Source organism: Aedes albopictus, chromosome 1, assembly GCF_035046485.1.
Source record: "Aedes albopictus strain Foshan chromosome 1, AalbF5, whole genome shotgun sequence".
NCBI lineage: Eukaryota > Metazoa > Arthropoda > Insecta > Diptera > Culicidae > Aedes > Aedes albopictus.
In genome coordinates, this window is record NC_085136.1 from 169,282,011 (window position 1) to 169,302,266 (window position 20,256).

A 20,256-nucleotide genomic window follows, 5' to 3' on the forward strand; every position below is an offset into this window, starting at 1 on the left:
TGTGTAGACTTCCAAGCACACAGGTTACTACCTCAAATACTCACAGAACTCCGTAGTTTTATCGCGATTAAGTATACCACAAGTCAATAAGCTTAGCCGTAGATGCGGGTTACCATCCGCCGTAGATGGCGTCCGGCGAATGCTTGAACAGGAAACTCCTGCTTCGAATTGGCGGCATTTGTCGCAGCGAATGGAAAGATGGGTGTCGGAAAGAGAGGGTTGGCAGTAGAAAAGAGCAGAACGTCGATTCTTCGATGATTTCAAATCCATTTCGTCTGGCGAAGTCGAAGTACTTTTTCACATCTTGATCGGCAATCATGACCTGATAGGCCAGCCAGCACTCTTTGATGAAGTTCGCTACTTGCTAGAGAACTAGATCTTTTTTCGTTTCAATCAATCGTATCTGGTGCGTGATTGGAACGTTGCTGATGGTGAGAGTTGTTATCGCTTTGAGTACGACGTCTACAGCATCTATCACGTATTCCTCATCTGACCGACGTTGCGATGGCATCAGCTGCGAAAGGAATTTTGCATAGCCAAGGTTTGTCGTTGATACGTACATACATGATGTTGAAATCATACGACAGGAGTGTCAAGTACCAACTTTCCAATCGACCCGCTGCCCTCCTCTTCTCTCCTCTTCTTGGCGTAACGTCCTCACTGGACAAAGCCTGCTTCTCAGCTTAGTGTTCTATGAGCACTTCCACAGTTTTTAACTGAGAGCTTCCTCTGCCAATGAGCATTTTGCATGTGTATATCGTGTGGCAGGCACGAAGATACTCTATGCCCAAGGAAGTCAAGGAAATTTCCTTTACGAAAAGATCCTGGACCGACCAGGAATCGAACCCGTCACCCTCAGCATGGTCATGCTGAATACCCGTGCGTTTACCACCTCGGCTATATGGGCCCTAATCAAGGGGTGGATCACTCTTGAAACATCTGATGTATGAAAAAAAAAAATTGTTGCATTTAAATGCATTTTCATGCATTAATTTATTCATTCAGCAAACAAGCAACCCATGGTGTGCTACAATACTTGACTGTTGTCAAGTCAGTTGTCAACAACAAACTTTGACAACCTCAACTAGCGCTAGAAATGATTGGCAATCAGAATAAACAATTGTCAATAACTTGAATACTGATACGACTCACAGATTGTCACCAAATTAATGGTGGTCTCGGACAGACGTAGGGTTTGGCGCAATGGGAATGTATTCAGTGGGTTGGGGGTGTAGTACTGTATTCTACTTTGACTGTAGAAGGCGGACCTACCCCATACTATACTAGCTGGACATGTTCCGTTCATGTTGAGGTGATTATCCCCCATTGCTTAGAGAAGGAAAAAAAATGACATTTAAGCTTTTAGATTTCATTATTTTATATTAACAATAAAACAACTAGAATTAAAACACATTTTAATATTTCATTCGACGCTCGTTTCCTATGGTTCTCTATTCTAACTGAAGGGAATCTACATCTTCCACAGTAAGCTCCCCAACCTTGCTGGACGCAGTTAGATCCTTGACTTCTAGCTCGACTTCTAGTATGTTTTTAACTTATGGGGTTGCCCAAGTATCGTTTCTATCCAGAACGGTTCCTGCAATTGATTTTTTTGACATAAGTTTCTCGAGTTTGCAATAGTTAATTTAATATAGAGTTTCCCTCACTACTTACAATTAAACGGTTTCTGTCCAAGTTGTCCATTCCAATAGAATTAACTTTTGGGAGAGAATCAACAGGAAACACATCATAACTTCTTTCTTCAGTAGATACGCTTTGACTTTGACACTCGACATTTCAATCTTTCAATGCTAAGTTGATGGAAATTTTCTAAAATGCATTTACATACATTAGATGCAAATCAAATGCATATTCAAAGAGTGATTCGCCCCTTGGCCCTAATCGACCCGCTGTATAAACAGGAATACTGTTTGGAATTGGAAACTTTAAGAAGCGGCTGATGATCGGTCTGCAGGAGTTAGTAGCATCCGTACAGCATCTTTCATGGAAGCGAGGGACAGCAATAATCAGATCCAATGCTTCCTTCTCCACTTAACCGTAGTTCATCTCTGAGGGAATCAGTGAGCATGAGGCATGAGTGATTGCCTTCATTTTAATCGGTCGGGAATCAATGCTTGATGACTGTGCCAAGACCGTATTTAAATACAATACGTACATGTACACACAATGCGTGACAACTTAGCTGGGATGCCGTTTCATCGGCGAAATCGTCCCTAAGCTGCAGAGGAGGTGTACTTGTGGAGTGACTAGTGTAGGCGCTAAACAAGAAATGGGCCAAGGGTTCGGAGCCGGCTAAGCAGGTCCTGCTGGTGCCCAGCGGTCAAACTCTACTCTTTTATCGGACAAGTGACAGCACGGAGAACATCGTGATGTTGATGCCTTCAAAACCTGCTTCCCAGCTTGTGTTCTATGAGAACTTCCACAGTTTTTTTTTTATCAAGAACTCTCTCTGTCTATGACTGTTTTACATTTATGCCCAAAGGTGTCAGCAATATATCAATTAAATAAAAAACTCTAGAGTGACTGGGAATTGAACCCGTTACCTTCATCAGGGTCTTGCTGAATACCTGCGCGTTCGGCAATATGGTTCGTTGTCATTGGTAGAAAATGTAATACAAAAATATGTAAAGAAGATGTGAAGTTTTATAGCTACCTAAACTTTTCAACATATCATTTAATATTTGACCTATATTCAGATTAGAATAAAGTAGTTCACAACTAGTTTTAAGTTCAAAGCCGACAAAAATGTTCCCCACACCGATCGACATCACCCTTAATTACACTTGATAACTTACTATTAACTACTTACATTTCTCGTCCGTTGAATTTTCTTGCAAAATTTGTCGCGAATGTCTTCCGTTCTGATTCAATTGAGCCGTGCCTGGCAGATATCCGAAATCTTCCGACGAAATCACAAAACTCAAATTTGCTCCCATAAAACAATTCAAACCAAAGCTTTCCCACAAGGAATACAAACTGAAGCTTATTATCAAGCTGGACGCTACCGTCACGATCAGCACTATCAGAATGGACACTAAAAAAACAAGCGCCTTAATCAGAAAGACCTTCAAAGGCTTAAAACAAATGCGTTCTTACTTTTCCAGCAGTAGCTCACATGTTGGGAATCTTTCTCTATCAAACGGTGGTAGGACATCAACACTGCCATCTTAATTTGAGCCCTAGTTTGCCTAGAAACGACGATTTGTTCTAATTCTTCTTTGGAGAGAAGGTCAGTGGATCCGGTTCATGTTGCTGTTTGTGTGGTCCGTCGACGGAAATTAATCATCGCACGCTTAGATCCAATCTATTTGACACTATTTTTGCGCGCATCACAGCCTGCTGCTTAGATCAGCCTGCTTCAAATAAGTATCACGACGAATCTATGCTTTCAATTAACCGGAGCGACTTTCGATGACTGATGATGGCGGCGTCTTGTATGTGAGCCAACCAACGATATATTTTCCGTACATCGAAATACTATATAAACTTATGATCTCATCCCCCGCGAAACCAGAGCCTGTGTGTAGAGGAGAAGTTCGTGTAACTCTATAACAGCGCACATTGAACACTCGAAAAACATACTCCATCAAAACACGTTCGAGCGCTGAGCGTCTTCGTCGTCAGCAGCGGCGCGCACATGTTCGAACAGCCCGCGCTTCTCCCTCTAAGTTCTAAATTGGCCGTCGATGTTGCGTCTAAATGCAAATGTGTGCCCCGAACAATGAACGACTACGACGGCGACGACGCCTAAAAAAAGCATGTTAACTGCTGGAACGACGACGTGCCTCGGTTTAGGTTGAATGTGAATTTATCCTGCTTTTATCAGTTCGGTAGATAAGAACACCTAAAGTGTACAGGTAATTGTAGGTGAGTAGGTGTGGCCATTTAATGGAGCGAACATTTAAATAAACACATCGAACGCAGTGCAAATCCCAACACAATCAGTCAGCTAAATAGTCTGGAGACTGCCAACGCTAGAAGTTAATTTTGAACTATAAACAAGCAATCGCTGTCCATAAAACGGTTAAAATAGTATTAGCACCAGCTGCGGAATGCCCAGAGCACGCGCGACAATGGATCATTGAAGCCGACTTTTCCGCTACTCACCGCATCAAAACAAAAGCGCCACCGTATATGGACGGTAACACAGTGACAGCAGTCGAGTTACGTCAAACACACAAGGCTACGGTGGCGCTATCTGTTCGTTTCATAGCGGCCGTTTTAGTTATTTTAGTGATCCATTGATGCGATGATGGAACGATTTTGATTTTTTAAACATACAGGGAATAGACAATAAAATGATCGGGGTAGACATAATTTCCACTTTTCAAAAAATGGTCAACTAATTGTAACTAAATGCATCACAAATTCTCAAATCGTCAATGTAAATTGATCAACTAATTACACTAGATTACAGCATTTTTGAACTCGGTAAGCTGATGATCATTTTTGGCGTAGAATCAAGTTCTGAGTTCGAAAACGCGAAGGAAAAAAATTACAGTAGAGCGGACATTTTTTCGACTTTCCATACAAGATTGATGATTTGGAATCAATTTTAGTTCCATTTTCAAGCACAGTCGCTCACTTCACACATCTCATTCTCCGTAATCAATGCTCCAATTGAGCTGATTTTTTTTGCTGTACCTCGCCTACATATGATATGTCAAATAAACGTTTAGAAAGTTTTTTTTTTACTGTTTTTTCGTATTGGAAAAAATACATTTCTTCATTTGGAAATTTTGATAAAACTTAAGGTGACCGTTCCTAAAACTCGCCAATATCTTCAAATTCATCAATCTGACGCAAAACCTGCATTAAGGAGATCGAATGGTATTATATTCAGCTTTTAATTTATGGAAAAAGATTTAAAAACTAGTTGAACGAAACGCAAAATATTTGAATTCTAGTAAATTTCATATTATAGAAATTGAGCTATAACTCAAAAACTGTTCTACTTAAAATTTTTTGAAGCACGGTTTCGAAATCAGCGCTTCAAAAATTTTGATAGTTGACAGAAGTTCGCGACTTTATTTTGTATTTGATTTTGTAAACTAGTATTATTTATCAATACAGGTCGGACTCGATTATCCGGAGTATTGATTTTTATTTCACTCCGGATAATCGAATTCTCCGGATAATCGAATCACGAAAAAAATATTAAATTGGAATTTGAAAACGTATGGAAAAGTATATGTTTTTGTTAATTTATGTGCATGAAGCAGTGACGTAGCCAGAAATTTGAATTAGGGGACGTCCATAAATTACGTAACTCAAAATTGTTATTTTTTTCCTTTCCAGTATGACTACTGTTTTAATGAGACCCCTGAAGTTTTTTGTATTGGTCATCACTCTATGTTGAATTCCCCCTCTCCTCCTAAAGCGTGACGTAAGTTATAGGCGTTCCTTTGAAATAGGGCACTGCACTGTTTTGATCTTGTATGGGATTTTGACGTTTCTTGGCCTTGTTGTTTACAAAATTTCTGTAAGAGTGAAAGAGAAGGAGACAATTTCATGCAGTGCCCTATATTGCATACAGTGGGACCTTGATTGTAGTTTAGGCTGACAAAATCGGCAAAGTTTTTTTTTGTGAATTTTGAACTCCATAAAAAGGTTCTGATTCTATCAAAGGAAACAATACAGTTGAAGAGCGATTGTGAAGGGTTTTTTTACTTAATCATTTATTTAAGGCTCATGCGCCAACAGGCATAACGGAGCCGAATTCAGTTAAAACTATTTACAATTTCATGTTTTTGTCTTATAAACTATGTTATTTTGGGGAAACGAAAAACTCGCGGCTTGATCGAGGTTAGGGGGAACAAAAATATTTGAGGAAGGGATAGGGTGATGGGGTTTTTCGTTGACACGTGACAGCTTGGTGTGGCGTATTGCTGCTGGTCAAACGTAGAGTGGACAAACAACCTGTAACGATACATACAGACAATTTTCGAAGGGACACGAGGTGGACAAGTGGAGCAACAAGACTGCACGAGGTGGACAAGTGAAACAACAAGACGGGGAGATCACACGGTTTATGTTTATTTAGGGCATATGATACACACGTAGTACTGAGAGCGGTAATGTCAATTCCGCAAAAACACGCTTAGTACAAAAACGATAACAATATTTGTAGAATTCTCTAAATGAATTTCTTGATTTGCCCCTGGAAAAATCACTGGAGGAATCCTTAGAGAGGTTGCTGTAATTCATAAAAGATTTCTGTAAAAATGTCTTGAAAAATCCCCAGAGGAATCCATGGACAACATCCTGAAGATCTATACCCGAGCAGGAACGAATTAGATATCATTCCAAGACAAGGTATAGAGTCATCGACAAAAATACCTCAACGAGTTACACTCAAATCTCCATTTAGGTAGGATCCATTTAGGTAAAATCTATTTAGGTCCCTCCATTTAGGTAACGTTACCTAAATAGAATTTGATTGTGTTCAGAACAGTTGGAGTATTTAAGATTAGGTACAGGGGATAGACAAAATGATCGGGACAGGCATAATTTTCACTTATCAAAAAATGTTCAACTAGCTGTAACTTTTTGAAAAAAGCATCACATGTTCTCAAATTTTCACTGTAAATTCATCAACTAGTTTTGTATCAATGGTCCAAATTTGGAAAAGATCGGGTTATTCTCCACGAAGTAAAGATTCTTGAAAAGGGTATAATTATCCGATAGCCAACTTTGAGCTGTTATAAGTAGCTCCGGATTCAATGAACCGAATTCAATGAAATTTTGACCATTCATGACTTATGTAATGAGCTCTGAAAAACGTTTGACTAAACCTGTAATTTTTAACAAGAGAAAAAGTTATAGAGATTTCATTTATCCCATTACTTTTTCAATTTATTGGCGGGTAGGGTAAAAAATATAATTTGGACATGTATGTAATTTGGACATGCACGGCAATATACGTCTTGTACCGGAGAGCTAATTAAAGTAGATACTTCTTAATATCGATTATTGAATCAAGCAGACCCTATTCTGATGACTTACGTTGAAAATACGCTTAACAATAACGAATTTACTTCAAAATTATCTAAAATGTAAATTGTTTCACTAAAACCCCTCAAATGCACAGGTATGCAAGACGACATACACTTTACAGTCACATACAATATTCACCCCAAAAACGTTGAAATAATAATTGTAAGAAATTTAAATGCCTTATTGCAATGAAATATGTTCAATAAAGAAGCATTAGGCAGCCAATCTCTTAACATTCATCTAGAACGCTTAAAATAGGTGGTGTCCAAAATACATTGCATGTTTTCTACTGGTAATATATAACTATAACTTTTTCTCTTGTTAATAATTTCAAGTTGAGTCAAAAGTTTTTCAGAGCGCATTATATAAGTCTTATATGGTCAAAATTTCATTGCATTCGGTTCATTGAATCCAGACATATAACAGCTCAAAGTTGGCTATCGGATAAATATACCTTTTTCTAGAATCTTTATAACTTCGTGCAGAATAGCCCGATCTTTTTCAAATTTTGTCCACTGATACACAACTAGTTGATCAACTTACAGTAAAAATTTGAGAAAATTTGATGCACTTTTCGAAAAGTTACAGCTATTTGAATATTTTTTGAGGAGGGCAAATTTTGCATGTCCCGATCATTTTGTCTATCCCCTGTACATGGGGATGTTCTGCGATTGCATACTTGGAGGCGTATTCTGTGGGTCTAGCGATATCTTCTCGATTTTAGCAAAAACTGTAATAGTTATCAAAAAAGATGCCTGTTAAGAGGAGAAATTTGATTATTTGCAAGAAAATAATTGGTCATTTATGCTACTTTCATGATTTAGCAGTACACATGGCTAAACATTGAGATACTTGCCCTGTCCAAATTATATATACCAGAGTGTGTCCAAAACATATATTCGGTGTCCAAAATGCAATTCTAACAGGCGATTGCAAATTGTGATTTTCTCAGCTTAAAATGCTTTCGTTAAGGTTTTTGTCACCAGGAACGCAAAGTACAATCATATTATACGCGTATAAGTAACTTTGCAAAATAATCAATTGCTTCCTAAGGAAGCTAGGGGACGATTTTTCCAACGTTGTCCTCAGCCTGTCCAAAATACATGAATTACCCTATGTTGGGACTTTTAAGTTAAAACAATGGTTTTTCATAGCTCATTATATAAGTCATAAATGGTCAAAATTAAGTCAGGTTAGGTCAGTGTTAAGGACAGACTTGTTAGAATCCCAAAATGGCCGCCAAAATGGCCGACTTTGGCACCTACTCACGATTTCAAGCGCACAAATCTCTTCGTATACGAAACCAGTGCTCCTGATCTTCTTATTTCAGGCTTATTACGAGTGAGCAAGAACAGAATAATAAAATGCACTGTTGTTTGAAGCTTGCTTCTTGAGACTTGTGCGTCTGAAGTTCTGATACACTGTTGAAGCTGGATTTCAAGACGTTTGTCCTTAAGAGATGTACCTCAACTAACCCCCACCCCCTTCAGTGTGGCGAAGTGTCAGTATCAAACGACGTTTCCAGATGAGATAGGCAACCACTCATGCAATTGATAATCAGCTCCAGCTTCAGTAAAGGCATATATCATTCAATTGAGCCCCAGCTAGGAAGCATAATATGTGGTGTTGTAGGTTTAAAGCTTTTACCATAATTGATGACGTCATACCCGACATTAACCTATCATTCACCTGTTTTTATTTTGGCGACCTAACACGTGGCCCAACATATGATAAAATTGACCCGACATTCAATATTTTTTCAGTCTGGCGGAATTTTGCAGGGTTTTTGTGTTCCGTGCCCAACTAGTCATTTGAATGACAATTGTCAGCTGAGACCCTCCAAAACTCCCGAAAACGCCCCTGCAGCCCCTCCCCTCCTGAAAATCCCTTGAAAGTTCTCTGAAACTCCGCATGACCCTCATTAAAAATTTCCTATTCAAGTCACTCTCCCTTATTAAACTTCTTTGCAACCATGTACTTCATTTCGGTAATAAAAGGAATCCATTTAGGTAAAAATTCTATTTAGGCAGTCCCGACTCATTACCTAAATGGAGGTTTTGGAGTATTGGTTGCTCGGGTATCTGGGAGTTCCTGGAGAAATCCCTAAAAATATCTTGAGGAATATCTGGAAGAAACTCTGTAGAAATCCAAGCACGAGTTTCTGCAGAAATTCAAGGAAAATGAGCTCCTGGAATAATCCTTGGGGAAATTCCAGCAGTACTTTTGGGACTTCCTCCCTAAAGGACTTCTTATGCTCCACTAACAGCAAATTCTGGAGGAAACTTTAGAAAAATCCTGCGAGAAATCTTTTCAAGAAACGCAAGAATAATTCTTAGGAAATTTATAGAGGAAACCCTGGTGGCATTCTAGGTAAAGAAAGGTAAGGAAAAATCTGCAGCAGTAATTCCCGAAGAGATCCCAGGCGGACTGAAGGATTCCATACGGAATTCTTGGAGAAATACCAAGAGGAATTCATCTTATTAGGATGCTTCAAACCGCTGGAAGTCTATACCGGGAATTCATCATTAAAAAAATCTCTGGAAATTCTATAGGAATCCCAGCAGTAATAACCGAAGGAATCTCTGCAGACATTATTTTGGAAATTCCTGGATTGGCGTTTGTTATCAAAGGATACCGTAAATTATATTTTGAAAACAGTCGCAAATTTAGCATTTTTTCGCTCAAAATAATTTTTAAACTGTTAGGCTCTTTTCAAAAGTAATGAGAGATTTGTTTGTTACGTAATTTGTATATGACTCCAAAATATATCAACTTATGTTAACATTGATTATAAAATGGTATGCTGAATGTAAAATATTTTTCTTGTAAAAAAACTAACACAATCGGATCAGAAAACCGACAATATCTGGAGAAATCGCAATCGAGGCCTCCCAAAATCGGGTCAGCACAGTATTATAATATTAAACGATTTTGAATTTCTGCATTAAAATATTAAAAAAATCTCAATAAAAAATACTGCGGATAATCGAGTCTAAAATTCCGGATAATCGAATCCCGGATAATCGAGTCTCCGGATAATCGAGTCCGACCTGTAGTCCAAATTTGAGAAACATCGGGCTATTCTACATGAGTTTAGAAAGGTTCTAGTATGTAAAAGCCTTCATAACTCGATATCCAACTTTTTCGGATAAAATGATCCGAATGCAATAAAATTTAGAGCGTTTATGACTTATAGACTGGCACTTAAGCCTAACTATTTAGCACTGTAGTTGGAGGAAATGCCAATGCAGAACCCGTAGCTTCCGGGAAGGTAAGCCCAGCTCCCTGGGTTAGTGGGTTGGTGTCAGGCCCTGCGAATACCAAACCGATACCAATGGCGACGACCACAGCGACGAAAAGGGACTTGCGGTTGGAAACTCGGTACGTGGAACTGCAGATCTCTCAACTTCATCGGGAGCACCCGCATACTCGCCGATATACTGAAGAACCGCGGGTTCGGAATCGTGGCGCTGCAGGAGGTGTGTTGGACAGGATCTATGGTGCGAACGTTTAGAGGTAATCATACCATCTATCAGAGTTGCGGCAACACACGTGAGCTGGGAACAGCTTTTATAGTGATGGGCGACATGCAGAGACGCGTGATTGGTTGGTGACCGATCGACGAAAGAATGTGCAGGTTGAGGATCAAGGAACGATTCTTCAACATCAGCATAATAAACGTGCGCAGCCCTCACTCCGGAAGCACTGATGATGACAAAGGCGCATTTTACGCGCAGCTCGAACGCGAGTACGACGACCGCTTCCCAAACCACGACATCAAGATCATCATAGGCGACCTAAACGCTCAGGTAGGCCAGAAGGAGGAATTCAGACCGACGATTGGAAAGTTCAGCGCCCACCAGCTGGCGAACGAAAATGGCCTAAGCCTCATCGATTTCGCTGCCTCCAAGAACATGGCCATTCGTAGCACCTTCTTCCAGCACAGCCTCCCGTATCGTTACACCTGGAAATCACCACAACAAACTGAATCGCAAATTAGGCCGAATGCCGGAAGGCCGAAAGGGTCGTTAGGCCAAAAGAAAAATTGGACAAAACGAAATAAACATGAGGAAAGTCGACGTCATAGGGGAACAGTGGGGGAAATCAATTTGGGAGGCGAAGTAGAAAAGATTTATAATACAGAATCTCGAAAAAGCTTGTTTTGTAGTCAGAAACAAAGAGTTATGATGAACGGGCACAACCAAAGCTATCGACAGGATAAAGATATTCAATACAGTAACATTGTCAACATAATTATACTACTTGTAAATGAATGTAATACAAATTGAAAAGGCTATTATACCTAACTTAAAGCATCAACATCATCGTGCTCATCATTGTACCTTGAGCAGGATACAAAAAAGGAAACAGCGCAAAGGCAACCAGTTCAAACTTGTAAAATAGAATACATTTAGGCGCTGTACAAAGTGTAAGCTCAGCTGCCAATTGGAATTGGCTTCTTTAGTGGTGTTGAGATAATTCCATATTCACAATCTACATGCCAAACTGAGCCGAAATCCAAATTTTCATGAACTTTGGTACCCGGGAACCTATTTAAAAATCGATTTAAAGTTTGTATGGGAGCGATTTGTCGAATCACCCCTCGTCGCATTTCGTACTGGGCGGAGCTGTCAAGCAGTTGCCCAGCTGTCAAAAGGTGATTTCAAAAAATCTTTTTGTAATTGAATTTAGGTATCAAAATAAAGTTTTAAAAATCTGAAAAAAATCATACTGGCTTATAAAAAGGTGCTCTTTCGAATAAAATCAAAAAATCAATATTTTATTCTTAATTTAAAAACCCAATTGCTTACGTGGACAAAAAAGCTGTAAGCATAAGTGGTTAAGAATAAATATAGCATTTCAGCAATTAAATTTATCATCGGGGATTTGTCCTTCTTTTAAACATAGGCTGTTCTTTGTAGTTTTAATGTTCTACTCACTATGAGCATTACAGGAATTAAATTTTTCATCGGAGATTTTTCCTTCTTTTGAAAATAGGCTGTTCTTTCTAGTTCAACTTTTCTACTCATTATAAGTATTACAGTCATTATTTTTTGCATAAGAGTTTTTCCTTCTTCTGTACATATGCTTTTCTTCTAGCCTAACAGTTATACTCACTATGAACATAACAGGTACTAAATTTTTCATCGGAATTTTTTCCTTCTTTTGAAAATAGGCTGCTTTTTTATTATTATAATGATTGCAGCCATTAACTTTTTCATCAGAGTTCCTTCTTCTTCTGAACATAGGCTGTTTTACCAACAGATTTAACTCATACGCGTATTATAGCTATCAACTTTTTCATCTGAAATTTTACTTCGGCCTAACGACCCGACCCATCCGGCCTAATGGCATATTCGGCCGAACGACCCTTTCGGTCTAACGACCCTTTCGGCCTAACGAGATTCGGCCTAACGGCTTTCGGTCTAACGGGGTAGAACCTTAGGCAAGTAGGCCATGTATTGAACAAATACATCGAATGCGTGAAACTTCTGCCGTACGACCTGTGCTTTTAAACAAATCGGCTTGGTTCATACCACCTTACCAAGTAGGGCAAAAGTTTCAGGCACCGGACTGCCTATGTATTGTTCTGTTTTCATCACAAGTTCTATCGATCGGTAGCTTTTTCGGCATTCACACTCCGTTCATAGGGGTATGCATATATCGCGGCGTGTCTTCCTATTAGCTAATATCGACCGTATTCTATTTTATGGCTATATCGATCTTTTTATACTCAGAGTGTAAGGGAGTAGAGATCAAAGTGGATAATGAAATGATAGATATGATAGTATTCGCTAGGTTGCGAACAAGTATGAAAATTCATAGAAGGTGAAATTAGGCTAGTGGGCCATGTATTGAACAAATACATCGAATCCGTGAAACTTCTGCCGTACGACCTGCGCTTTTAAACAGATCGGCTTGATTGGTAGTTCATACCACCTTACCAAGACTGGCAAAAGTTTGGTATGAACTACCAACCAATTCGATCTGTTTAAAAGCACAGGTCGTACGGCAGAGGTTTCACGCATTCGATGTAGGGTAATGGGGCACGCTCGGTGTAGTACTAGATTTGTAGTAATGAGCTGAATTTTAGTATGGTGAGAAGGTCAATTCTCCTTTTCTGCAATGAAATGGTGCAAAAAGTTTGGGCCAATCTCTCCAGTTCATTCTGCGCACCAACGAAATTAGTCGCATTATCCGAGAACATTCTGTTGGGCACTCCACGTCGACTAGTAAACCGCCGCAGGGCGGCGAGGAATGCTTCGGTCGTTAAATCCGAGACGAGCTCGATGTGTATGGCTCTTGTCAACATACACACGAACAGGCATACGTACGATTTCGTGATCAAAGGCTTTCGTCCTACGGAGGTAGATTTGACCAGGAATGGCCCTGCAAAATCTACGCCGGTGTTGGAAAATGTAGGAGCTGGTCGTACGCGGTATGGGGGCAGATCGCCCATTAGTTGCACTGTTTTCATAGGATTAGCCTTGAAACAGGTAGTGCAACTTCGAATAACCTTTCGTATGGTAGTCTTGACATTTAACGGCCAAAATCGCTGTCTGATGATGGCCAGCAAGCCCTTTTGACCAATATGCAAATTGGTACGATGCTGGCTTCTGATCATCGCGTCCGTAAGGGGATGTTTTGCCGGAAGCAGCATCTGATGACGGCTGTCATATGGGATGAAAGCGTGCTTAATTCTGCCTCCGACTCGCAATACTCCATCCATCGGGTCCAGAAATGGTTTGAGGCCACACAGCCGATGCCTTGTCTTGCTATTCTTCCTGAGCGCCTGGATCTCCGGTTGGAAACACTCCTCTTGCACCAACCGTACCACCAAAATTAACGCCTGGGCTCTTTCGGTCGATGTTAGTGGTCCTTTGGTGATCGATTTGCGCTTCGATATGATGTACCTTGCGAACCGTACAACGTAGGCCATGGATTGCAGCACCGCGTCGAAATTGCTCAATCTGTCAAATATCTCCATTCTTTTCGGGGTCGTGGTCGTCGTCGCTAGGCTGATTCGCAATTCCGGCAGCTCTTCGTCAGGTAGTTCCGGTTCTTCATCGGTTTCGGTCATCGTCCTCAGCATTGGCGGACCCTTCCACCAAATCTCGTTTCTCATCAGGTCTCGCGGCCGCTGGCCCCGTGAAATGTAATCAGCAGGGTTTTCGTTCGTCGGAATATGGCGCCACCGGAAGTGACCAGTAAGCCGTTGTATTTCCGCAACCCGATTGGAAACGTAAATCTGAAGAGTTTGCGGAGGTTTCTTTATCCAACAGTAGACGATTTTGGAATCTGTCCAAAGGTTTACCGATTCCACTTTCAAGTCGATGGCGTGCAACACCTTGTCTATCAGCTTCGACAGCTGCACAGCTGCTAGAAGTTCAGCTCGAGGTGTGGATATGGGTTTAGACTTACCGCTCTTCTTCGGAAGGATCCTTGATTTGCTCGAAACCAGATGCATCGTAGCTTCTGCACCGTCTCGAACTACACGGGTATATACGCATGCGCCATAAGCGTGGTCGGATGCGTCGGAAAACCCGTGCAACTCCACTACTGTTGCGCCGTCGGTTGAAACCCACCTAGGAACCTGCAGCTCGTTCAACTGTACCAACTCGCTTCGGAATGATCGCCAAACTTGAAGCAAGTCTTGTGGAACCGGATCATCCCAGTCCGTCTGCAGCAACGAAACTTCCCGTAGTATCAACTTTGCCGATGTGATAACCGGTCCTATCATTCCTAGTGGGTCAAAGATTCTTGCTACTTCGCTGAGAATTTGCCTTCTTGTGCAGGTGTCCGGATCGCCAACAGGAACCCGGAATGAAAACCAATCCTCTCTGGGGTTCCAGATCACGCCTAGAGTTTTCACAGTTGTGTTCAGATTGTCTCCATTCACTTCGAAGTCGATTCCACGAGACTCGTCGGTAACATGGTCCATCACTGCCTTTGCGTTCGAGCACCACTTGTGGGTCCCGAAGCAGCCCTTCGAGAGAAGACTGGTAACATCTTCTTGTAACTTACAAATCTCCGGTAAAGTGTTCGCTCCCGTCAGAACATCGTCCATGTACGCTCCTTTTTTGATGGCACACGCCGCTTCTGGAAAATCCTCACGGTGATCATCGGCGACTTGATTGAGAGCCATTGTAGCTTGAAAAGGTGACGGAGCCAAGCCATACGTCACCGTTCGCAGTTCCCACACGGTCAACGGCTCATCGTTGTTCTTCCGCCACAGGATCAGCTGATACCTCGTATCGGGGGGTGCAACGCCAACCTGTCGAAACATCATAGGAACGTCGACAGTCAACACATATCGGAATCCTCGAAAGTTGATCAAAATCGACGTCAAATCTCGCTGAACTACCGGACCAGCTTCCAGTGTATCGTTGATTGACACGCCTGTTGAGCTCTTCGCCGATCCGTCAAACACTACTCTCAGCTTTGTAGTAGTGATTGTAGGTTTTAGCACGCAGTGGTGCGGGAGAAAAAACATGGATGCGGGATCTGCGTTCTGGTCGACCACAATCGGCTGCATGTGGCCGAGTCTGGCATACTCATCGAGGAAGTTTGAGTACTGCGCTTTCAGCTCTGGTTGTCTGTCCAAACGCCGCTCCAGGTTCAAGAATCTGCGGGTTGCCATATCTAGAGAATCGCCCAACTGATCCTTCCGTGGGTTGAACGGGTGCCGAACGAAGTATCTGCCTTGTTCGTCTCGGTAATGAGTTTGCTTGAAATGGTCCAAACATTCTTCGTCGCTTTTGGTTGTAGTGGTCTGAAACTCGTCGCAGGACTCCAAACGATAGAAGCTCCTCAACAAGTCTTCCAGTCGCTCTTCACCGGTGGTTTGGCAAAATGAGCGGGCGATAACTGGGTCTTCCTCGTCGATAACGCCACCAACAATCCATCCGAATTCCGTATTTGTCAGCACTGGTAGGTTGGGTGCAAGCCGAATCCGATCGTTCTTCAGCAAGTCCCAAAATATCTCAGCACCTATCAACATATCGATGCGTCCTTTTTGATGGAACGTTGGGTCAGCCAGCTTGATTTCATCCGGTATTGGCCAGCCAGAGACATCCAGAGTTTTCACCGGGACGTCACCAGTGATTCGAGGAGCATGTTACATAAAAACTGGGAATTTTCTTCTGAGCGACCCAATAATTAAAACGGGATTACATTTATAACATTTATTCTTCTTCTAGCCTAGCTTTTGCCCTGACCGTGGCCCTGACACTCGCTAGCAAGCGACCTTTCACACCTGGTTCTCCCGCACTGCCTCACTCTTACCCAGACACTTCGCTCCATGCGTTGGCCGGCGGATTCTCGTGTTCTCCAGCATTGCAAGCCCGTCAGCATCCTTCGAGCGGATGTTCGTCCGTACAACTTCCCCTCGATCTTATTGCAGCCTTGACTGCGCCTTCGACGCCTACTCGAGCCATCGGCACCTCGTCGTTCTTTCTCACAGCCGTTGCTCACTGATCCGATCCTGGCTTCCGTCTTCGTCCATCCAAAGAGCGTGTTCCACTTTAGCGCAGTGTGTGGATTTTTATCGCGAACCACTGAATGGTCCATGCTCAGCAAGTGATACATTCGCGAATGTAACATTTCATGAACCAACATGATCGGGAACGCTCCCCGAAATGCTGTTCATTCTCTTGCCCGGTTCGATACGAGAGCGCAATCAAGAGAGAAGATGCTCGATGATGCTAATGAAAGCGATGCATTCGGTAAGAATATTTTATTGCCATAATTCTTTTTTTATTGTGACTACACAACCTGCAACGTCATGAATACAGTTAAATTAAATAGTATTTCACGTTTTTAAAGTGAAAACGCATTAAATACTGATTAAAATAACGATTATTCACAGTTGTCCCAAGCCAACGATGAGCGATCATCGGTAAGTGTTACACTTAGCGATGCCCGCTCATCGCCGCAGCTTGTTTATATCGGAGTATCCTCTTTGTGTTCCTTCGTGAACCATGCGACTCGACGAGAGAACATACACCGCTTGGTAATTGAAACAGAACTAACAGAAGGGAAGAAAAACTGCCGAGTGGTTCACTGATCACTTTTTCGTCCAAACACTGCTTTAGCGTCTTGCTGTCATCGAGGCTCCAGCTATCGCATTCAGGACGCGAATGTCCGTCACCGTTCCGGGATTTCCACATTGCGGTCTTTAGCGCGATCACTTGACCGTTGTTTCCGCTACACGCGCGCGACACCGGATTGTCCCATCGACTCAATTGGAATTATTCCGTCCGTACTGGGAGAAGACTGTCCCGGAAAAAAAAGGCCAGTTGATCGTCGCGTTCTCTTTTTTATCCCCCTTTTGTGATGATTTCCTCTTTGACGTTTTTCCCAATCGGCGTTTCTTTTTCTGACAGTTCGGTTCATATTGCTTATTCAGAGAAATCTTCCAACCTGGCGGAGTGAAGAAGACAAAGAAGACCTGTTCCGCAAACGTCAAACTGCTGCACACTTCAAAAAGTATGCACACAACCTTGAAACAAAAATAAATAGATGAGAATCTAAATTATGTTTAATGGCGTACAGCTGCATACTATCGTGCTAAAACTACACCTAATATAGTTTAGAAATAAGTTACATGTTGTGGCAGCAATTGCGATTCCATAAACCATAAATGAAACAATTTTCATTATTTTTGAATTTTATGGCAACCAAGTGAGTGAGAGCTTTTTAGCGTGAACCGAGCACTTTTGACGTTTGCGGAACGACTGCGGCGGTCGAAACCACCGCAACCCCGTTGGATTTTTTCTATTTTACCGCAGTACTGTCACTCTGGAGAATGCGTTCAAATGTTCGGCCCAATGGAAAATATTTGGGCGGTAGATATTCAAGCGAAACATGGCAAAGGTGCACAGTGGGTCAGGTGTGAATTAATTCTAGCCCTAATAAGGCATGTTTATTTTACAAACAAAAGGAAATTTCAATGTGTTTTTAACAAGCGGTGAATACAATCGACAATTTGATGACTTCGCTGAATAAAACATAACATAAACTTTCATACTTAAATCCAAACGTAACAAGCAATCAAGAAATCCAGCTCCGTGGCGAAACTTCCATCTAGAGATTTGACGGTTGTACGAATCCTGTGCCTCAGACGCGTGTTGCTATCGTTCAGGCCGCTGACCAAATAATCGACGGGCTCCTTCCTCTGCGATAGCAAATTCGCCAACCGTTCCGTTACGAAATGTGTCTGCGAGGCCGAATCCAGCAACGCACGACACGAATAGACGGCACTACGGCTGCCGTGGACCATAACAATGGCAGTAGATAGAAGTGTCTGCTTGGATGACGACGTGGTACTGGAACACAATGTCATCGCTGATTCAGATGCGGTGATTTCGGGGTTCTTATTGGAAGCTGCTTTCGGCTGCGTTTCGTTATTCGGTTTTCCCACCGGCTCCATCGTCGCAACGTTCGGGGAACCGTCACTATGCAGCAAAGTGTGGTGACGTTTGCCACAGTCGCGACAGTTGTGCGAGGATGGGCACACGGTCGTTCGGTGTCCCCGTTGTAGGCAATTGAAGCAAGAGCCCAATTTCTTCAAAGCACTGTATTTATCACTCACACTCATTTGCTTAAACTGATCACACCTCCAGAGTTCATGATTGTATTTACACAACGAGCACTTATTGTCTTTCTTGTGTTCATTCGTAACCACCAACGAGTGGGTTTTGTTCACTGTCTTCACTTTGGCACTTTCCATCATTGATTTGGTGTTGATGTCAATCTTCTCCATAATCCTGCACTGCTCTTGCAGGAAGTCGATCGTCGCATCGTACTTCGGGAACACGCCTTTTTTCTGCCGTCCCTCCCAAACGACTCGGGTGCTCTTGTCCAACTTCGACGTTATTTGGTGCAGCAGTATTTGCTCTCCCAAACCGGCGACCGGCAAAGCCAGATTCTTGAGCGCCTCTACATTTTTCGTGCAGGTATCGATCAATTTCCGCATGTCCTTGGAGCTCTCCTTAGCTACCTTCGGAAGATTCGTCAAGGCTTCAATGTGCTTATCCATGATAAGACGCCTGTCCTCATACCGGTCGGTGAGGAACTTCCACGCGGCATCATAATCATTATTGTTCACTAACGAGAACCACTTGTCGTAGGACCCGTCGAATGTCGGTAGAGGCGCTTGCAGGGGAGGCAAGTAGGTCTGAACAGACGTAGCAATCGTTGGAGCACCTCCCGGAGCCGGTAGCTGCGTGACATCCGGCTTCGTCGCTTTTTCCAGCAGAATGTTGATGCGAATATTCAAATCGGTATGAAGCGATTCGAATTCGATGTATTTATCTTCTTGCTCCGATCTACGTTCATCAGAGAGGGGCAACGCATAGATTTTGTTTTGCAGGTCATTAAATTCACTATAACATGTCTCCACTGTACGCAGATGAGCGCGCAAGAAATGAACATTCGCAATGTTCGGATTCGGATCATCCTCACTGTGTTGTAATGCGTTTTTCACTCGGGTGAGCTTCCCCTTCACTGCCCCCCTCTGATGAACGTACACTTTCAATTGATCATCCATGATTCTGGTTTCTTCTTTCTTCTTTTGCTGGAGCTTCTGTTCCTCCACGGAGGATAATTTCTTCGGAGTGTGGATCATGCCAGCACACTCTCACATATTCACAACGAACGAGGGCGTCGGGCACACACGATGACCGCTAACACCTCGTTACATTCGGCCGGTCTGCGACGGGCGAATGCTCGAATGCACCAAATCTGCTCAAGACGAACAAGCACTTGCAAGACGGCTGTCCGTTACACTCGGCCGGTCTGCGACGGACGAATGTTCGCGAATTTCACTAACTACGTTTTCACTACGAACGAGTGCGTGAAGCGCAAGATGGCTGCCACTCCTCGTTACACTCGACCGATCTGCGACGGGCGAATGCTCTTGGATTTCACTAATTTCGCGACGGAAACTCTTCATCACTCCGTAACACTGGTTTTTACGATAAAATCCGGATCGATGGACCACACATGATCCCCGCCGGGAGTAGTGGACTGTAATTTCGGTTTTCGGAAATTCCGCGTTCTTCGAGAACACACCAAACACGAGTGTACTTCACGAGTGATGGTACAGTAATGACTTTATTGAACAAAGTTAAGTGTTGCCGTAGCAGAAATAAAAAAGAACAAAAAGAATCATTTATCGTTTTGAAATACATTCAAAGAGAAAGAAAATAGGGGTGCTCAAAAATTCAACTAACAACA

General features: G+C 42.3%; 1 protein-coding gene and 1 long non-coding RNA gene across 6 annotated transcripts in view; one reads left to right on the forward strand and one right to left on the reverse strand.

The window, feature by feature from the left end:
- LOC109431022 (synaptosomal-associated protein 25) overlaps nucleotides 1-20,256 on the forward strand; it is a 257,831-nt gene that overhangs the window by 44,125 nt on the left and 193,450 nt on the right. The gene's annotated exons all lie outside the window — the stretch shown is intronic.
- Nucleotides 1,919-3,993, reverse strand: LOC134286081 (uncharacterized). Its single transcript, XR_009996841.1, has 3 exons — nucleotides 3,604-3,993; nucleotides 3,118-3,538; nucleotides 1,919-3,055 (listed from the first exon to the last, which is right to left on the reverse strand). It is a non-coding gene; the product is annotated as an uncharacterized LOC134286081 (long non-coding RNA).